We start from the raw sequence: 24047 nt of genomic DNA on the forward strand, positions 1-24047 counted from the left end.
TTAAAAGTCGAAAAAGTTGGGTCGTTACATATTCTACTCGTATTTATACGATATTTATACACGTATTATATGCAAGTGTCTAGACGTATTTACTATTAGTATATACCTTAGAAATTTGCATTGGATCCATATATTCTTGTCATTTTTCATGGATAATGACTCATTTATCTTTTTAATTAGTCATTAGACAACTTTAGACAATATATCACATGAGAAACTAAGTTTTGGCACCATTCCATTATATATGGACATTCATATCATCACTCATTCATATCATTTTCATTTTCTCATTTTACTCTCAAATTTCTTTAAGGAAAAAGACACTTTCAAGAACTCTAAGTGTTCTTCATCATCTCAGCAACTTTCCTTCTTAAAATCAAGGTATAAACTTTCTTATAATCTTTGTTCAATTCCCTATATAGTTGCTACCTTATTATGTTTATATAACTTGTAATAACTTGAACATAGTTTGGTTAATTCTAAACTTGTTTGCAAACTAAACTAATCCTTCTAACTTGACTCTTAAAACACTTAAATATATGTATTATAACAGTATGTTAAGCTAACATAAGAATATATAACTTGCATATATGAAGAACACATTAAAACTTAACATACACCGTTATTGTTAAACCGGGGGTTGTTTTGGGTTTGATTTTAAAACCTATCTTAAACTTTGAATTAGAAATATATATTCTGGAAAAATGTTATAGACACTATAACTTATCCAAAATTTATGGTTTAACTCAAAGTGGAAGTATGTTTTTCAAATTGGTCATCAAGATGTCGAACTTACGACGAAAATGATCACCATCACCAATATTCATATATAACCTTTGATCCCGATTATAAACCAATAATTTTTCAGTTTAGTAATGAAAAATAGAGTTCATTAGAAAATTTTAGCAACTTGAATCTTTCAAAACTGATTTGTAATGAAGAATTTATGGGCAAAACAATATTGGTTAGGAATGATGACTTTTAGCTACGACTTTAACTACATAAAAACTATATTAACCATTTCCTTGCTAACTTTCCCAATATCCTAAATATATTTGGACATGTTATCAGTAGTATTACAAAATATTATAATCTTGGTTAATTCCGATATTTTATATATATATATATATATATATATATATATATATATATATATATATATATATATATATATATATATATATATATATATATATATATATATATATATATATATATATATATATAATAATTTTGATACGTTTTGATAGATCCTAAGACAACACGTCTACAATACATCTTAGTTAATTCTAAAACAATACGTATACAACACATCTTTGGATTGATGCAAAACAACACGTGTACAATACGTCGTGGGGTAATTCTAAGATTATATATATTTATATACCGCTTATTGGACTGGTGGACATTTCGGACTATTTTGGACTACTAACAAAAGACTACTAACACAAGAATGTTAAGAATTATCATATAACTCATATGATATAAGTATTCTATAGACTTGATTTATTATTTTGATCATATAATGAAACATTATTATTGTTATGGGTTCGTGAATCCAAAGACGCCGGCCATATTTTAAGGTTTAGTTCACTTATGTTTGTGTTGAAATCATACCAACAGTGTCAAAAACCCTTTGAGATAGATAGTTAGAGATGAATTCATTCATTAATCTATTATCAACGATCACAACTCACTTTTCAAATTAAATAATCATTAATCAAACAAAAAGATATATAATTATACAAGTCAATTATCCCTTTATTCTAAACTTGAGAATGGTTTAATGTTCAAATTATCCGCACATGTATTTCATTTTTTTTTTTTACTTTTTTCTCCATTGGTCCTTAAGTTATACACGGAATTGCAATCCGAGTCCCTCAAATTTTTAATTGGATTTTCGAGTCCTTTTAATTGCATAATTTGTCAATCCGCGTCTCTCCGTCTACACGCCGTCTAAATTGGCGTTAAGTGTCATCGCGTGATTAACACGTGATGGACATTTTCGTCTTATTATTTCATTTTAGCCTTTTTTGCTCTGTTGGTCCCTCGTTTTTAAAATGTTTAGCCACGATGATCCCTCAGGTCATTAAAAACGAGGGACTACTGGCACAAAAAATCTTTTAATTTATTTATTTCTAATTTAAAATTTTATAATATAAATTTATAAAACGAGCCACAACCACTCGTCGGAGTTCAATAGAGGTTTTAAACCGAGGTAAACTTTCCTTTTGTTTTTGATTTTGTTTTGTTCTTCCAGATCGAAGCTTTGTTACGGATTTTGTTTAGAAATGATGATGAACATTTGGTTATGTTCTGAGTTTTGTTTATGATGAATACCCATGATGATGATGATGAACGTATAGATGATGAGGAGATGATGATGAACAAATGGGTTTCTAATCCAATTTGTTGGATCAGATTATCCAAGTGAACAAATGGGTTTCTGATCCAATTTATTGGTTATGATTAATTTTTTTGATGTTTCGATAAATGCATTTTTGTTTTAGCACTTATTTAAAATTTAAATTGATGCGATTGCTTAGATTTGATCATCTGAAATGAGGGATATTTGGATGTTAAATATAATTATGTGAATGATATATGGATTCATGAATAATTAATTGTAAAGGAAGAAGATGAAGTGTATGAAAGAAACAGATAAAAAGTCGAATTAAAAACTTGAGGGACTCGGATTGCAATTTGTGTATAAACGAAGGACCAACGGAGCAAAAAATTTGAAGAAAAGTGTAAAAAGATGATTTTACCCTCACATGCATGGCACGTGTCAAGGGTTAACGACCAATTTAGATTACAGGTAGACGGAGGGACTAGGATTGCCAAATTATGCAATTAAAAGGACTCGAAAATCTAATTAAAAACATGAGGAAGTCAGATTGCCATTTCGTGTATAACTTAAAGACTAACGGAGTAAAAAAGTCTCTTTTTTCATTAGACTAATCTTATCAATGACATATGTTTTCGCAACCACGCTGTGTCACATCGGCGTCACCTCAACATTTCATCCCCATCAACAACCCATCACATCACACTACATTAGTATTCGTGACATATCTCTTTATCATCAAAAGAACCCACCTTAATTAATTAATAAATATAATGTACCACCTTAATTTAATGAATAATGTACAAAAAAGAATTTTAAAAAGCTACGTGATCTGATACGCTCAACAATTGCGTAGGGTAGCACGGTCTTCTAACATTGCTCCAACCACATTTGCTAGTAACGGTGCCGTTGAAAGGAAGCTTCAATAGATCTCCAACCACGCTCCCGTTGCTAGCAGTCTTACTAACCAATAATATGCATGGTTGGTAATCAAATTTACAAAAATACCATCCCTAGTTATGTTTATCGATTGCTCTTCTCTCAAATCCGTTCCACGTATTAAATTAACTCCAAATATGTATGTCACGACCCTACTTTTTCCGTTATCTTATGCCGTTTATTATTTAACGTCCGTTAATTGTTATTCGTGTCACGTCATTTCTATGACCTGTATTATTATTTTAGTAATAATATATAAATAATTATGTGTTATATGAATATTTGTATTCGTATTTAAATTTGTACGTTTCTACTTGTCGTGGATTTCTATTCGGCGAATCTTTTCGGTTTTCAAACAAACGGTCAGACTTTTGAGATTTTTGAATCCCAATTATTTTAAATATGATATTTTTATATCATATGATTATATATATAGTGTTTATATATCTTATTTGTCGAGTGCGCGTTATCCCTCCGAAGATTTAATCACGTAGCGCTGTTTTCGCGTTTCGGGTTTCGTTCGGGCGTTCGGGCTAAAAGCATTTGCACATTTTATAAATTTGGCCAACTACGGGGCCCAACCTACTCACCAATCAGCCGAACCCCTTTGTGGGGGGGGGGGGTGCCTTGTTTTTTTTTTTTTTTTTTCATTTTTGCAATCCATTTCAAATTACATTTCATTTTTAACAAACCCTTATTTTCTCCCTAACTTTTCTTCCTCTCTTTTTCATCCTTTGAGCCGTCGCCTACCACCACCACCACTCTCATCATCATCTTCAACAATCAAGAACTCATTTCAAGAAGCTTTCATCATTTCCGGATTCACCGTATCATCCTCTACACGATTATACTAATCATTTCTTGATTAGGGTATAAAATCTAACCCTAGTTTTTTCATTTTTATTCATTTTTATTGTTTTTGATGTTATTACGATTGTATAGTACATGTGTATTGTTGTATTGATGATTGTATGCGTAGAAATGATCGTTTGTGTATGTTTTCGGTTTGATTAAATTGGGACAGCGGACTTTTTGATGAAATCAGAAAACATAACAATGGTTTTTGATAAAATAAAGTGTTTAGACGAGTTCCTCTCATCAAGACAATAATTTTGGACTTCGGATTCATGTTATTTCGAGTTTCGGATCAAAAGTTATGCTTGATTTAGTGTTTTAATGAGATTAAAATATAAAAACGAATGTAATCAGTTGGGGTCCGACTTTGTGACCATTTTTGGAGGCTATAGGGTGTACTAGTGGGTTAGTATTGATGATTGGATGAACATTCATGTTCGGGTCATTGAAATCCGAGCCACGGATCACCCGGAATGGCTAAAACAAGATTTTAAGCGGATTAATTTTCTAAGTTGGTTCATGGCTGTAGGTCACGACTTGGGAACTGAATTTAGGGTGTTCTTGAGTACACTAAGGTATCGGGTGGTTTGGTTAGATGAGGATATTTATAAAATTCGTCGAAAACCCGACACTCGGGGCTCAAGTTATAACCCGACGAACTTTTAATTAAACTTATGGTTATAAAATTGAACCTTAAGTTATAAATAATGTTTGGCATTATAATTAAATTACTTATGATATAAAAGTAATTAAATTTAATTAAGACTTATGATATATATTTATTATATCATTTAATGATTACTTATGATTTAATTATTCATTTAATTAAACTTATGATTAATAATACTTTTATTATTAATGAAAAATACTTATGATAAGTATTAAACTTATATTATGAGATTATAATATCAAGACTTATAATAAGGATTAATTAATTATTTAATTATTATAAGGCTTAGTTATTATTTAATTATAATTTAATTATTAAATACTTATGGTTTAATAATTATAATTAAAACTTATGATATGATTAATAATTCATTATTAATTAATAATACTTATGATATGATTAATAATTCATTATTAATTAATAATACTTGTGTTATGATTAATAATTAATTAATTAATTAATTAAATACTTATATTATATTAATTATATCATTTAAACTTATGTTAACTTTATAAATCCAATTTAAATTAATTAAACTTATGATATGACATGATTATACATATATGACTTTAAATAACATTATAACTTATATTATTAACATAATTTATACTTTAAAATCTAATGTTGACTAAATTTGACCGAAGTTGACTTTTGAGTTGACTTTCAGTTGACTTTGACTTTCAGTTAACTTTTGTTGACTTTTGAATTAAGGAAACTTTTCTAAGTTAAAAACTTTCTAAAAATAGAAACTTTCCAAAAGTAGAAACTTTTCAAAAATAGAAAGTTTCCTAAAATAGAAACTTTCCATAAATGGAAACCTGCCAAAAATAGAAACTTTCAAAAAAAAGAAAGTACGTGTTAAACGCTGTCCTGATCATACGGAAACATGCTGAGTGTTGTTCTATGTTTATTTGCAACAAGTACTATAGCTATCATACTAAGACTTGACCTAAGTTAGTTATTTATATCGACCTGCTTTATTTATAGGTCGGCGTTGCGATCATTCATGATCACTTTATCATTTGCTGCTCACGTTTCTGTGTTGTTACTTCGTTTACGTTAAGGTGTGTTATAGTCCCGTTTTCATACTGTTTAAAGTATTTTTGGGATGTGATTACATGCATTTTGTTTTACGTTTAGACATAAGTGGCAATTAAATTTAAATTATTCATTATTAGTTGAACGAAAATATTCCCTAGTCTGGTAACTGTAATTGCTGGTTTCTACTGGTGAACGCAAATCATATGGATAGATCTATCGGGCTTGACAGCCCCATTTCGAGCTAGTCGCGCTAGCAATTTATAATCGAAATGTATTAGTATTTCGTTATTATTTGAAGATACACCTGTTCAGTGTATATTGTGTTTGGTAAGGGTATGGAAATGGTTAAGTGGTTACCAGGTGACTCATGGATTAATGGAATAATATTTGATGTTTTCTAACATTTGAAATCTTGTGGTCTAAATTTAATCGTTATTTTAAAACCTATAATTCACTCAACATTTTTGTTGACAGTTTACTCGCATGTTTTCACAGGTACTTGATTATTTGGGTTTTCGCTGTGATAGAGAGTCTGCATGCATTTTGGCAGATTTTGTTAAACATCAAACTTTGCATTCTCTTTTGGTTTGTTAAACTGTGGGTGTTTGTTGACAATGTTTGGTCAACTTTGGTTATTTTAATATGTTGAGTTTGTTTAAACTACATATTTTGGTAAATTTCCTTTATAGCAAATTATTTTCAATAAAGAATGCAATGTTGTTTAATAAATTCATTTAGAGTTCGATCAAGCGGTGGGACTAAGTGATGGGGCTGTTAAGGGTACTTGACGGGTCATCACAATGTATCTAGACATGAATGCACGATGATATATGAAATTGCGTGAATTAAAGTTGAAAATAGGTCAAGAGTCATAACAAGTACGTAATTGGGTGTCAGTATGCGCATGACAGGCACGTGGGTAAGAAAGAGTACTTCCAACTTAGAATGAGATAGCTATAGCTGCTGCCATTATATTATATATACATATACATATATATACATACATATATATATATATATATATATATATATATATATATATATATATATATATATATATATTCATTTGGAAAACACAACAAGACAAAAAAAAGCAACTATTCATTTGAAACTTTTTCGCAATTTTGTCACCTTACCCCCCCCTCCCCGGTATTTACATTATGTTAAATTTCACCCCCTTTTAATTACCTTTTTAATTTTGCCCAACCCTCTAATTTTAAGGGATATATATTAAACACTGTAAAATAATAACACAAAGACATAAGTGGCTGGGTGGCTTGGTGGCCTTTATTGTTTCCAGATGGGTGCAGGTTCGATTCTTGTAGGGGGCGTTTTTTTTTCTTCTTCTTCCAGGCTAGCGATTTTGGACCCAACGAAGTGGGCCGACCCGAATACTTGTATATATCAATAGAAAGTGTGTTTTTACTATTCACATGATTATTTTATTACTAAAGGCTATTTTAGTCTTTTCTCACCTTAGATATTTGTTGGTGATGGATTGTAACACCGGCAATTTTTTTTTTTTTAAAACACAACGGAAGACTTTATTAACAAACACACTATAAGTCGCGTCATTACATTAATCTGAGTAATTAAGTTTAAGTTTACACAACGGTGTTACGTTATTACAAAACATGATTTAAACAAAAGTCCATATCAGAGTAGGGTTGTCAAACACGTCTTCTGCATCAGCACCCATCCCGACTAGCAGTACCTAAACCTGCAAGGGGTAATTATGTGGAGGATTAGCGCACCGCTAAGTGAATGGAATCTATCTAACAGATATAGCTTAAGTCACACACAAGCTATATACTAACAACAGCACATGCTAACTACCAACTAGCATACAATAAGACAATGTGAGGATCGGCGGCTTGTACGAGCACACGACTCCTAGCTGATCGGACTTGAGTCTACCGATAGTCTCTCCTACTTAATTCGCAGTATAGTTATCCAGATGCAGGTGATGCATCGTTCACACTATACTCCACATTTAGTAGCCTATGGACCCAACCTCCCCTAGGCACGGTTGACCTCATACGGACTATAACCTCTCCTAGGAACGGTTTCGAGTCCCCAGTCTCCCTAGGCCCGACTGGTGCCATTCACACAATGTACACATAAATCGCATACAACATCAGGCATACTATATTATTCTAACATGGAAATTTCTACACTATGCATGGTAAAAGAGTCAACCACAGTAGCATGATATGCTACTTAAACTCTATCCGGAGATAGACCCACTCACCAATTACCAGCAACTGCTCAGTTATTATTTCAGAGCTTCCTCATTGTCCTTATAACCTGAGAACAACACAAATAAAGTTAATATACATATCTAATAAATAATATAATCATTTCATACAATTAACTAGGTCATAACACCATATATTCATAATTTTATGAGTCTACATCATGACTCCATTCAATAATGGCATACAGGTGCGTGCAAAACACGACATACACACTAAAACTCCTTTTTCGATCCAAAAACAGTTTGATCTAGTTTTTTAAAAGTTCACCATTGAAAAGTATTCTTTATTACGATTCTAACGATAGTTTATTCATCAAAAACGGAGTTACGTTTTGAAAGTTACGCCCGTTTCAATTTCATAAAAGGTACTGTAGCAAATAGTGACACTGTAGCAATTCGGTACTGTAGCAAATAGTGACACTGTAGCAATTCGGTACTGTAGCAAATAGTGATACTGTAGCAAATAGTGATACTGTAGCAATTCGGTACTGTAGCAAATAGTGACACTGTAGCAAATAGTGACACTGTAGCAAATAGCGGCACTGTAGCAATTCGAGTACTGTAGCAAATAGTGACACTGTAGCAAATACTGTAGCAACTGGGTTTTGAACAAGTTCGCTGATTTTGTATTTTTTCCCCAAAAACTCGATTTCTAAGTGTTTTTGACCAAATTTTAAGCACAAGAAAGTTACTAAACATATATACAACCTATTTCTAACATCAATTGATGTTTTTAAACATCAAACAACTAGATTTGAGCTAATTTCTATCAAAAACTCATTTAACATAAAAACCCAATTAGAGCATGAATCTATGAAACACTTACCTTGTGAGGATCACGAAATCACAGAGAACAAGTTGCTAGCTTCAATTAATCCAAAGGCTCACAAAATCAAATTAGGGTTTATGTGTGTGTTTGTGTATGCGTTCGTATGTGTGTTTGATGAAATGAGAAATGGATATAAATATCCAGAAACATATACTTAAATGAGTTACAAACTCATACCCCATATCACACAGGTATTTACCAGTTATCTTATCTGATAACCTTTCGTATCTCCTTAGGCGGTCCTAACGGAGTCCAAATTAAATAAACCAACCTGTTCTGGGACCCTTGTCACAAACTGGTCACAACACAATTATAATAAAATACTAATAAAATAATTAAAATAAAAGCACTTAAGACTAAGCACAAACCCTAAGGGCAAAATAGGCAACTTACAACTAGCCCGGGTTTCAGTCTGTTACAAATCCACCCCCTTAAGAAGATTCCGTCCTCGGAATCTGGTCTTGGTCAAACAAACGAGGATTGCGATTTCTCATCAACTCTTCTGTCTCCCACGTAAAGTTAGAACCCAAACTGTGTTTCCACTCAATCAACACCATAGGAATCTCTTTCTTTCTCAGCTTAGTCACCTTTTGGTCAACAACACGGACCGGATTTTCCACCAATTTCTTATTCAAATCGACCCTTAAATCTTCTAAAGGAAGAAGTTGTGTTTCATCGTCGACTTTACACTTACGAAGATAACATACGTTGAATGTATTATGAATACCAGCTAACTCTGGCGAAAGATCTAACACCACAGTCTGATCATTCAACACTTCACTGATCGGAAACGGACCAATAAATCTCGGTGCTAACTTACCACGTTTACCGAATCTGATAACCCCTTTCCATGACGAAACTTTAAGATACACTCGTTCACCCACATTAAAGGTTACTGGACGTCTACGCGTATCAGCATACATTTTCTGCCTATCTCTAGCGGCTTTCAACTTTTCTCTCGCAATTGCAACTTTTTCGGCTGTCATTTGAACAATTTTGGGACCTGCAAACTGTTTCTCCCCGGCTTCTAACCAACAAGTCGGAGTTCTGCAACGACGACCGTATAACATTTCATAGGGCGGCATCCCTATACTCGAATGATATGAATTATTATGCGCGAATTCGACCAACGGCAAATGTGTATCCCACGAACCACCGTATTCTAACACACAAGCCCTTAACATATTCTCCAAAGTCTGTATCATTCTTTCACTCTGTCCGACTGTCTGAGGATGATAAGTTATACTTAAATTCACACGTGTACCTAGATTCTGTTGAAGACTATTCTAAAAATTTGACACAAATCTGGAATCTCTGTCTGAAATGATCGATAACAGCACACCATGACGACTAACTATTTCTTTCACATACAATTCGGCTAACTCACTTAACGAAGTTGTCTCACGAGTAGCAAGAAAATGAGTATTTTTAGTTAGACGATCCACTATTACCCAAATCATATCATGTCTTTTCTGAGTTCGAGGTCACAAAATCCATCGTTATATGTTCCCATTTCCACTCTGGAATCTGTAACTGACGTAACGAACCATAAGGTTTCTGATTTTCTGCCTTCACTTGAGCACATATATGACACTTTTCGACATAACGGGCGATATCTGATTTCATTGTTGGCCACCAATACACTGTTTTCAAATCATGATACATCTTTTTACTACCCGGATGTACTGTCAATCTGGATTTGTGAGCTTCCGTCATGATTAAATCCCTCAAATCTCCAAGCTTAGGCACCCAAACACGATTGTTTAAGTTCTTTAGTCCACGTGGGTCATCAATTAAGTCCACTTTTCGTTTGGTCATTTGTTCAGATTTAATATGTTCGTCCTCTAAGCACATGCCTGAATGGTTTTTAAGCTGTTAATCAAATCTGAAGTTATATTCAAACGAAGAAATTTCACATTTTCACTTGACTTTTTACGACTTAGCGCATCTGCAACCACATTTGCCTTACTCGGATGGTATTTAATTTCACAATCGTAATCTTTGATCAACTCTTGCCATCGTCTCTGACGCATATTCAATTCTTTCTGTGAGAATATATACTGCAAACTCTTGTGATCTGTACATATAACACAATGGGTTCCATACAAATAGTGTCTCCACAGTTTCAAAGCAAACACTACTGCAGCCATTTCAAGATCATGCACTGGATAATTCTTCTCATGAACTTTCAACTGTCGCGAGGCGTAAGCGATTACTTTATCTCTTTGCATTAATACACAACCTAACCCAGCAAATGACGCATCACAGTATACCACGAAGTCGTCTGAACCTTCTGGTAAAGCTAATACTGGTGCCTGACACAGTAGCTATTTCAAAATCTGAAAAGCCTTTTCCTGTTCATCAGTCCATCGAAAGGCTACATCTTTACGAGTCAACTTAGTCAACGGACCCGCTATTTTCGAGAAATCCTTGATAAATCTGCGATAATAACCGGCTAATCTCAGAAAACTCTTAATCTCAGTTGGAGTCTTCGGAGAATTCCAATTCATTACCGCTTCTATCTTTGTCGGATCAACTTTTATACAAATCACATGACCCAAAAACTGCACTTCACGTAACCAAAATTCACACTTTGAAAATTTTGAAAATAGTTGTTCACGTTTCAACAAGTTCAAAACCTGTCTCAGATGTTCAGCATGTTCACTTTCGGTCTTTGAATACACTAGTATATCGTCTATAAACACAATCACAAACTTATCTAAGAACGGACGACACACTCTATTCATTAGATCCATGAAGATTGCAGGCGCATTTGTCAACCCAAACGGCATGACAAGATATTCATAATGACCATACCTTGTTCTGAACGCTGTTTTCGGTATATCTGATTCAGCAACACGAACCTGATGATATCCGGATCGTAAGTCTATCTTAGAAAAGAATGAAGCACCCTGTAACTGATCGAACAAATCGTCTATTCAAGGTAACGGATACTTATTCTTCACTGTTCTTTTGTTCAATTCACGATAATCAATACACATACGCATTGACCCATCTTTCTTTTAAAAAAACAATATCGGAGCACCCCACGGTGAAGAACTCGGTCGGATAAACCTACGATCTAATAGTTCTTGAATCTGTGACATCATTTTACGGATTTCAGATGGCGCTAATTGGTATGGAGCTTTCGCAACTGGAGTTGTTCCAGGAACCAACTCAATCTTATATTCGACTTCCCTTACCGGCGGCAGACCTGGTAACTCATCTAGGAACACTTCTGAAAATTCTGATACTACCGGAATATCAGCCACTGTTTTCTTTTCTTTATTAGCATCAATTACATATGCAAGAAATGATTCACAACCCTTTCCCATCGACTTTTTCGCTTTCATCATGGTTATCAACGGAAGATTATACCAGCTCCGCTCCCATCGGGCCACAACACGGGTTCCATCGGTCGAACAAAAGGTAATCATTTTCCTATTGCACTTAATATTAGCCCTAAGCGAGCTCAACCAATCCATTCCTAGTACTACATCAAAGCTAGGAATAGGTAACACTAAACAAGTCACCGGGAAAGACTTCCCTTCGATCTCTATACAAACCCCAGACACATAGGTTGTGACGGGTGTGGTCTTACCATCGGCTACTTCTACACTAACCGGCTTGGGTAACACAGTAGCTAGTAAATTCAACTTAGCACAGAAATCTAGGGACATAAAACACCTATTGGCACCACAATCAAACAATACGCGAGCAGGTATTGAGTTGATTAAAAGCATACCGGTGATCACTTCGTCGGTTACCACAGCATTCTCAACCGACATCTGAAAAGCTCTAGTCTCTGCTGTTAGAGGGTTCTTCCTCTTCTGCCCACTCGAGGCAGTTGACCCTCCAGCTGATGCTGAACGCGCCCCTGACCCTGCCCCGGAACTACCACTCTTCGAAGGACAACTAACTGCACGATGCCCTGGTTTGTGAAGTCCAACACACACTATTCGGATACGAACATGCTGAAGACTCATGCCCAACAACACCACACTTTAAACATCTTCTTGTAGCCTCAGAACACTGACCACTGTGAGAAGATCGACACGTGTGACACCAATTCCCTTTACCTGATCCAGATCCAGTACTACTCTGATCACTTTTACCCTTCGATTTAAACCCACTAGACTTCTTGGATTTAGATCCTGATTGACCAGATACTTGCCCACCTTGTTGTAGCACATTACTAAACATTCTGTTTCTGGCGGCCTGAACATGACTTTCTACCATCTTAGCCATTACAACAGCTTGAGACAATGATGTAGCTGTTCTAACAAAAGTTCGGTACTCTGGCAGAATAATATTAACAAAATGATGAATACGAGATGCTTCGTCTGGCACCCATTGTTGTACAAACCTCAGTTTATCCATAAACTTCTCTACTACCTCATCGATCGTCATTTGAGGTGTCATCTTCATTTCAAGAAACTCAGTCTTGATTCGGTTCATATCAAACGGATTACAATACTGTTCACACACCTTCCCATAAAACTGCTCACATGTGATCATACTCACTTCTCTTTCGGTATACTGGAAATCAAAGAATCCCACCAAATCATAGCCCTACCTTTCAACAGTCTACTAGCATATGTTACCTTCAGCTCGGGTTCACACTGACATGCTTCAAATACCCTTTCAACTTCTCGCAACCAATTGAGAGTTACAGTCGGATCAGTACTTCCAGAGAACTCGGAGGGTTTGCAATCACGAAAATTTTTGTAAGTACACCTTTTGGATGGTTACATGTAAGGTTGTTGGAACATTTGCATTTGGTATGGATTCATCATCATGGGATTTTGGTAAGTAAAGGTGTTTTGTGGTGGCATATAATATTGGTTATGTATTTGATTCTGAAACTGGTTCTGGGGCACATTAGGTATCGTTTGGGATTGCGCGGTTGGGAATCCAGGTGGTGTATCATCATTTCCAGAATGCCTCGCCAATTCAAGCTCATTAATTTTGTCCTCAGCCTCTTTTAGCTTGCTTTCTAACTGAAGGATATAACTACTCTGATCATCATCCGACTCAACACCCTCTTCTGGTGCTCTGAATGTTCCGGGGTTGGAGGGACCAGCTGCGTTTCTATCAGCCATACCTGTGCTACAAAACATCTCACACAAAAGCTTAGTGGATAACAGTTAGTTCAATCACAACTAACACACGTATATCCTATTTTCACTTAGCCCCCACTCCCACAGACATGTTTGACTTGCCTCAGGGTTTGGGAACAAAATACGTGCACGTATTTGCTGCCAAACCATGCTCTGATACCAACTTGTAACACCGGCAAATTTTTTTTTTTTTTTTAAACACAGCGAAAGACTTTATTAACAAACACACTATAAGTCGCGTCATTACATTAATCTGAGTAATTAAGTTTAAGTTTACACAACGGTGTTACGTTATTACAAAACATGATTTAAACAAAAGTCCACATCAGAGTAGGGTTGTCAAACATGTCTTCTGCATCAGCACCCATCCCGACTAGCAGTACCTAAACCTACAAGGGGTAATTATGTGGGGGATTAGCGCACTGCTAAGTGAATGGAATCTATCTAACAGATATAGCTTAAGTCACACACAAGCTATATACTAACAACAGCACATGCTAACTACCAACTAGCATACAATAAGACAATACGAGGATCGGCGGCTTGTACGAGCACACGACTCCTAGCTGATCGGACTTGAGTCTACCGATAGTCTCTGCTACTCAATTCGCAGTATAGTTATCCAGATGCAGGTGATGCATCGTTCACACTATACTCCACAATTAGTAGCCTATGGACCCAACCTCCCCTAGGCACGGTTGACCTCATACGGACTATAACCTCTCCTAGGCACGGTTTCGAGTCCCCAGTCTCCCTAGGCCCGACTAGTGCCATTCACACAGTGTACACATAAATCACATACAACATCAGGCATACTATATTATTCTAACATGGCAATTTCTACACTATGCATGGTAAATGAGTCAACCATAGTAGCATGATATGCTACTTAAACTCTATCCGGAGATAGACCCACTCACCAATTACCAGCAACTGCTCAGTTATTATTTCTGAGCTTCCTCCTTGTCCTTATAACCTGAGAACAACACAAACAAAGTTAATATACATATCCAATAAATAATATAATCATTTAATACAATTAACTAGGTCATAACACCATATATTCATAATTTTATGAGTCTGCATCATGACTCCATTCAATAATGGCATACAGGTGTGTGCAAAACACGACATACACACTAAAACTCCTTTTTCGACCCAAAAATAGTTTGATCTAGTTTCTTAAAAGTTAACCATTGAAAAGTATTCTTTATTACGATTCTAACGATAGTTTATTCATCAAAAACGGAGTTACGTTTTGAAAGTTACGCCCATTTCAATTTCATAAAAGGTACTGTAGCAAATAGGGTTTTCGAACACACTGTAGCAAATAGTGGTTTTCAAACACTGTAGCAAATAGTGACACTGTAGCAATTCGGTACTATAGCAAATAGTGATACTGTAGCAATTCGGTACTGTAGCAAATAGTGACACTGTAGCAAATAGTGATACTGTAACAATTCGGTACTGTAGCAAATAGTGACACTGTAGCAAATAGTGACAATGTAGCAAATAGCGACACCGTTGCAATTCGGTACTTTAGCAAATAGTGACACTGTAGCAAATACTGTAGCAACTGGGTTTCGAACAAGTTCACTGATTTTGTGATTTTTTTTCCCCAAAATCTCGATTTCTAAGTGTTTTTGACCAAATTTTAAGCACAAGAAAGTTACTAAACATATATACAACCTATTTCTAACATCAATTGATGTTTTTAAACATCAAACAACTATATTTGAGCTAATTTCTATCAAAAACTCATTTAACACAAAAATCCAATTAGAGTAAGAATCAAAGCATGAATCTATGAAACACTTACCTTGTGAGGATCACGAAATCACAGAGAACAAGTTGCTAGCTTCAATTAATCCAAAGGCTCACAAAATCAAATTAGAGTTTATGTGTGTGTGTTTGTGTATGCGTTCGTGTGTGTGTTTGATGAAATGAGAAATGGATATAAATATCCAGAAACATATACTTAAATGAGTTACAAACTCATACCCCATATCACACATGTATTTACCAGTTATCTTATCTGATAACCTTTCGTATCTCCTTAGGCATTCCTAACGGAGTCCAAATTAAATAAACCAACCTGTTCTGGGACCCTTGTCACAAACTGGTCACAACACAATTATAATAAAACACTAATAAAATAATTAAAATAAAAGCACTTAAGACTAAGCACAAACCCTAAGGGCAAAATAGGCAACTTACAACTAGCCCAGGTTTTAGTCTATTACATGGATAACTCTCCGTTTCTCTAGATCCTTCATGCCATTTTCTTACTTACTTTAACTCCATGCCATCGAGACCATCTCTGGTGCAACAAGCAACGACCGCCTTCTTCACCGCCAAATTTTAAGCGGGTGATTTTCACCTTCTTCAGGGCCTGCTTTTAAGCTTTCATTTATGGAGATTCTTTTTCATCGCCTGATTTTATTTTAGTGTTGCGTTTCATCTCCTAATTACAACAATCAATTCGTTTTCGTAAACTTCATGTAGGATTCATAATTTCATCAATTTGAGTTTTATAGGTTTTGAAGCCGATGGTCGGCGGTTAAATAGGTGCGATTGAACAGCAGGAAACACAAGCAATAGCTTCCAGAAAGACTGTATGTTTTTTAAAATCTATCTTGAATGTCCTTTAATCAATTTGAAATTGACTAACCTTCACACATCTTGCTTTGTAATTAGTATATACGCAATGGATAAATAAAAAATGATGAAATAATCGTAGGTTGTCGTGATATTGATAAGTTGTAACTCTGAGTTTGCTTAATGGTAGGTACAAGACAAGGCTGCATATTGGGCAATTGGTGAATGATCTTTATATGGGTTACTTCCCTTTGTCATCTCTTTGTTACTTGTAGGGTTTGTTCTTAATAGTTCATCTGAGGTTCCTAATCAACCTGCTACCAATAGTGTTTTAAAGTATATGTTAACTTTGTATTATTCAGCTGCTATTATTTTTCATATATTTTGCAGACATTTACATGTTTTATGTTATATTTTATTTAAATGGCAGTTGTGGGTTGTGGTTCTTAAATGGCAATGATCAAATATGCTGGTCTCCTTTTGGTATTGATGATGAGGTGTTCAATTGAAGGTATATTTTAGTTAATGTCTTTTAGTTCAATATCATTGACGTTTATTTACCGTTACTTTCTTAGTATCGTTGTCATATTTGGTTACAGTTTCCGAGTTTAAACATATTTTGTTCAGCATCCTCTCAAGTTATGATTGCCATGTGTGTTTTTTTCTGTAAAGTTGTGATGGGACACGAAACAAGTTGTCAGAGAACAAATACAGTGGAACAATATTTTTATTAATTAGTAGAGATTGTGGCTCTTGAACACCAACGACCGCAGTTGTAGATGGTAATATTAATTCGAATTTTTGTCGCGTTATGTTAGGTAACTTCTCTGCCAAAAACGTTTTGGATGTCAGTACCTTTTCCAATGGTACATTGAGTTTCCTTAACGCTGAAGGTACTAAGCTTTGTTTCACAATTATAAAATTCGGTTTTGTTGATTCACTTTTACAGTGCTGCTTAACGGTATGTTTCTTAACTTTCCGTAACTGTTATTTGCTTTCTATGACATGATTGCATGCTAGGTATACATAACTTGATGTTTATATGGAAAGTATGAATTATTGATACACTATATTATACAGTACTTTTCCTGAAATGTTTGGCATGTTGCAGTTTAGAGGTCTTTAGGCATGTGAATTTAGTGAATGTATTATGTTGGTTTGTGTTTTTTTTTTTTTTTTTTTTTGTCCTCACTTCTTCATGTATGCAGAAGATTGAAGTTATTCTTTTGTAGTATTCTCATTATTTTTTGAATATATCTATTTTATTATTCGATGATGCATTGTTTGTCTCTTACTGATAAACTGATTTTACGTGCCTTGCTGTTACGAAAATTGCTTAAGCAGTGATGTTAAACCTTTTGCATGTTTGTTGTTTAATCAAATATATGAACATGACGGTCACGCGTGTAATTGAAACCCATAGTAGGGATATGCTTTGCCTCATATTTAGAAGGAACTAGAATCACTTGTTTTAGTTTTCACTTTTCACTATTAGTGTTTTTAATTCTCTACTGCAGCTCTCAGGTTGAATTTGGTAGTATAATTGTATGACTATTTTGAAGTAGTCCCATTTTAGACCCATATGTTGACAAATTACGGAGTGAACCTATTTGAATTAGTTTCACATTTGACTGTATGTTGATAAATTAGAATTGCGACCCGTATCAAGTAGACACACCTAGCTACGAAATTAAATACGTGAGCTGGCCAAATTGGACTGAATATGTGATGACCCAGAAATTTCGACTAAATTTAAACTTAATCTTTGTATGATTAACATTTCCGACACGATAAGCAAAGTCTGTAAAACTGAATCTCAAAATTTTTGAATTACTTTTATATATTTAAATACCCTTCGGTTGTTTTCGACGATTCGCGAACAATTATATGTAAATAGATACATATATACTATAACATGAAAAGGTAACAATGTATTAATTGTTTGATACCGTACATTAAACTTATTGGTTTAAATATCTATTCGAATGTATATGATAAGTTGAAATATTTATTATTAAAATTTATTTATAAATAACTTCCAATGTGTATTTAAAAACTGATTTATGTATATTAAAAAGATATATACATATATATAATAAACGATAGTAACATTCGTTTATTGATTCAATTGATATTTAGTTAAGTTAACTAAAGCGTTTAAGATGAACCAGTTAAACACTAATTTGTTACAGTGTTTTCAAATTGCCACATTACTCAAAATGCTACAGTGTTTTCGAAAATCACTATTTGCTACAGTGAAATTGACTTTGCTACAGTGAATTGCTACAGTAAAACACTATTATAAAAATGTGTTTTAACAAATAGCGAGACGATGATTTATAGAAGTAAATGACCAAAACACTCGAAAGTTTAAGATACACTTTGAGTGATATAATTAAGGGATAATTTAAGGCTATATTTTGACAAAGGTACGTGTCACGAAATGTAAAATGCAAGTTTTCTAAGCGTACGAAAATGCGTTCGAGAAACCGGAACCGGGACATAAGTCGAGTGATGACGTACGACTTATCGGAACAAAAATTACAAGTCTACTATGCACAAGAATAAAATATAATATATAAATAATTATATTAATTATTTATATATTTATATTTATTTTATATTATGTCGACAAGCTAGGAGCCAAAACAATGTGAGCTGTCCCTGGTCCTCATGCGAGTCGCATGGCCATAAGGCCATTTCCATGCGAGTCGCATGACTCCAGATTTCAGGCCACATCTATAAATTTCAGTGTTTTCGCTCGATTTAAATCACACACATACACAAATATATATATACTCCGTAATATTATTTATTATTTATTATTATTATTATTATTATTATTATTAATAAGATTATTATTAATCTTATTATTTTTTATTATTATTAGTGTTATTATTTTTGCGATACAAAAATAATAATGTACAAAAAATATTACGACGGAGTGCTGTCCAAGTAATTTTCAAAATATGTTTTCGAGCGGGAAAGAGCTAAGGAAAATATGAGTTATTGCCAAGGAAATTATGGGTAATGTTCGGGGGTATTTTTGTGAATCAAACCTCGTGTTTATCATCTCCGATGCGTCTACGTGCTTTCCTGCAATATTGTATATCAATATTAAACTGTGAGTTTCATAAGATCCCTTTTACTCTCTACATTTTTGGGCTGAGAATACATGCAAATGCTTTATTAACCGATATACAATATTTATATGCGTGAGTTTCATTTGCTCCCTTTTACTCTTTATGTTTTTGGGCTAAGAATACATGCAAATGATTTAATAACTGTTTTACAATATCTATATGCGTGAGTTTCATTGATTCCTTTTTAATTGCTTTTGCAATATATATTTTTGGGCTGAGAATACATGCACTTTATTTTAAACGCAATGGATACAAGTACATACTAAATTCTACACTGAGTTTGAACCGAAAATCCCTTAACTTTGGTAACTAGTAACTGCCAGTTATAAGAACTGGTGGGCGCGAGTAGTAGTATATGGATCCATAGGGCTTGATATCCCCGTCCGAGCTAGAGCGCTAGCCTTTTAACGGACGTATGCTATTTGAGAAGCGTACACGTTGGTTTGCGTGTATTATTAAGATGATTATACAAAGGGTACAAATTATATAAACATTAAAGTTTAGTTACCAGGGTGCTCAATTTTGTAGAACCGATTGATAAACGTTTCGAATGAAACAACTGAAATCTTGTGATCCACCTTTTATGTAAAACCTATTGATAAACGTTTTGAATAAAACAACTGAACTTTTGTAATCCACATTGATATACGGATTATGTGTAATATTAAAACTATGAACTCACCAACCTTTGTGTTGACACTTGAAGCATGTTTATTCTCAGGTTTCTAGAAGTCTTCCGCTGTTTGCTTATACGTGATACAAGATATGTGCTTGGAGTCATACATGCTATATACAAGAAACTTGCATTCACCAAACCATTACCATGTATCTTATTTTGACTGTATTGTCAACAGATGTATTATTGTAAACCATTTAAATGGTGATTGTCTATACGTAGGAATCATCAGATGTTAAAAACCTGGAATTTATATATTCATTTATGAAATACCTTTTCAAACGAATACAATGTTACAAAATGTATCACATAGAGGTCAAATACCTCGCAATGAAATCAATGAATGACGTGTTCGTCCATATGGATTTGGAGCGATCGTCACAGAATAACTTAATCGAGATATTGTGATGAAGTGGTTAGGTTGCCAAGCGGTTTCAAAGTGGTGGTTAGAAACAAATAGACGTTTTTCGGCATTACCATGTTTCAGCATAAGTTAATTATAGTTTTTGCTACAATGGGAAAAAAACGTCAGGTTTTGCAAAATAAAAATATTAATTAATATTAATAATAATAATAAAATAAAATAAAAATTGTTGATGAGTTTTTATTCTTGGAGGGTTAGGTGAATTTGGATGAATTGAAATTCAAAGCAAGCAACTTTTTTGATTTGCCTTTACAAGTCACTGTTTTAAAGCTCGACACTTCAAAAACACACCACCACTTCAACAACTCTTAGCTCCCACAGCCAGGGGCGAAGATGGTATTGGGCGGGGGGGCGGGCGCCCCCGGTGGATTTTTTTTTTCAGTGTAAAAATTTTGGGTTTTTCGACTTTGCCCCCGGTGGATTTTTTTTTTGCCCTCAAACCTACATATTTTGCTCCAAAACCTTCAAATTTTGCCCCAAATTCTCCAACTTTTGCCCCAAAATCTTCAAATTTTGCCCCAAAATCTCCAACTTTTGCCCAAAAATCTTCAAATTTTGCCCAAAAAAATTGCTACGGTTAAAAAAAAAATTTTGCCCCCAGTGAAAAAAAATCCTAGTTTCGCCTCTGCCCACAGCGTCAGGCCAGGGCATCCCCATGCCATCAGTCAGCTATTTGAAACGTCCGCCGCAACGCGCGGATGACCTTCTGCTTGTTGTTACTAAAAGGGGACCATATTTTAGATGTCTACAAATACAAATCCATTTCATTATGTTCAGGTACTGTTACTCTTAATATTCCTGTTACATTACACTACATATCTTGTTTTTTCTTACTCTTGAAATCATAAGAATTACGGAGTATATATTTTATATAGATATTAATATAAATATAAATTAAGGAGATAAGTATATTGATGAAAGACAGGATGCATATGCATAGGTTGGATAAATATAGATAAAACTGACAAGTGTTCCAACTTCAATGTCTTATGATCGATCATGTGTTCCAGCTTTTCATGTGAATTCATACATATCATATTCATTATCGTAACTTGCCTTTCACAAAAAAAATAAAAATAAAATAAAATAAAAAATAAAAATCGTATACAACAATATAAATTTTGATTTTTCTTTTTCTAGTTATGCAATTATGCATATGCATCATCATCAAGAATTCAAGATTCATCGTCCTGCACAATGTCCTTAATTGGGTGATGACTCAAGTACATATCGTCAACCTGTTACCAATATAAATTATATAAATATACTCCGTATCATCTATCTCTCTATATCCTTAATTACAGATACGGTCCTGCCGTGTATATGTACTTACTACTTGCACGATATTATATTGAGGTTCACAGAAAAAAAGTTAAAAAATAAAATAAAATAACTTACAAGTTTAAGATAATACACAACTGGTAATTTCATTCATGGTTCTCTTATTTGATAACCAAACAAGCTATATAATTGATATAGATATAGATAGATATCCGCGCAGTCAAGTAAGTGAAGTAGTAAAGCTACATGCATGCATGTTATTTATTTATTTATTTATTTATTTTTTGACAAAAATAACGAAAACTTTTATAAAAACGAAAAATGTTTTTGAAAAGAAAACGAATTCAACAAGAAAAACAAGATAGAAATCCGATGAGGCTCGTACCTACCAAGGCCGGTCCCGAGAATTTGAGTGCCCTGAATGAGACGGAAAAAAGACCCTAACGAATAATATAAACTATTTAAAAAAAAAACAACAATTATCGTCTTATCAATAAACATAAAGAATATGACATTAGAATTACATACCGTTTGTCTGATATAGTAGTTTTAAAACTCAATGTGTAGGGTCGTCGTAGTTTACTATGATCATTTTGGTTCTACTTCTTAGTATATTGCTAGATTATTACCACGTATCAATATTATATAGATAGATATTTGAGAAAAAAGATTGTATCTCTAGCTATATTTTAGAACTACGAGTGCATTTAGATGGGATAAAAAATATATAAATATTCTATAGATATTCAAGTTATAAATTCATTTACAGTATTATATTGGAATATAAGCTAGTGTATTCCCACATGGGTTGTGAACAAGGAAATTTACCTTTACCTTTTATATACTAAAAGACATGGTAAATATGTAGTTTTAGTTGTTTGAGATTGTAGTTTTGAGTTTGCGTTCACACTACAACCGGTCCTTCAACTTTCGCTTACTTTACACAACACAATGACACCTCGTGTTTACATTTTTTCGGGGGTAGAAAGCGTAATTAATTAATTTTATTAAAATAAAAGAAATTAATTCCACCCGAATTTTTAACGTGTCCTATCTTCTCGCTCGGTGCGAGTTAAATTTTTCCGAGACCACCGTTCAACTCGAAAGAGTCTCACGAACTCAACGGGACTAACTATACGCGAAAAGGACACTTTTAAAAAATGCTTAACACAACGACAACCCGTATCTTTCTGTTCGCCGCAAGTTAAATTTTTCTTACAACACGGTTATACTCGAAATTTTTTTATCAACAAAACGAAACTAACTGCGTTCGAAACGGACACTTTTTAAAAAACGCTTAAGACAACGACATTTAACACGGCGCTTAAGACATGAGCCGCTTTCCCCCTGTAAATACACAACGCTACGTTAAATATGAATACACAAGTCGAAAGCCCCCGCCACATCGCGCGAGCCGGATCCAGACTAGTTATACTCTATAATCTAAAAGCCGTGAACTGTGTAGCAAAATGAAATAAAAATGGGCCAATATTCTTGGACCAAATTTGTTTTGCACCTCTTAAAGATTAAAGAATGGGCTTAGCAAATTTCAGGAATAAGATTATTGGGCCCCTAGAAATATTGGGCCCTGAGCAAATGTACACGTTGCTTTCTTTTTGGGCCGCCCCGGTACCCACCTAGAAAACGGCTATCATACGAAGCCTCGGTACCTACCTAGAAAGCGGCTATCATACGAACTATCAATACTACTGAGACTCATATAACTTACATTGAAACACTAACTAAACCAAAACCTAAACAAAAATAAACAATCCATGAAGCTAAAAGAAAGCTACGAATCATAAAATCAATAGAAAACGAACTCAAATATCCTTGATGAAGACGCCAATTTTTTTCAATACTGCGC

The sequence above is a fragment of the Rutidosis leptorrhynchoides genome, chromosome 4 (genome assembly GCF_046630445.1).
Source record: "Rutidosis leptorrhynchoides isolate AG116_Rl617_1_P2 chromosome 4, CSIRO_AGI_Rlap_v1, whole genome shotgun sequence".
Taxonomy (NCBI): domain Eukaryota; kingdom Viridiplantae; phylum Streptophyta; class Magnoliopsida; order Asterales; family Asteraceae; genus Rutidosis; species Rutidosis leptorrhynchoides.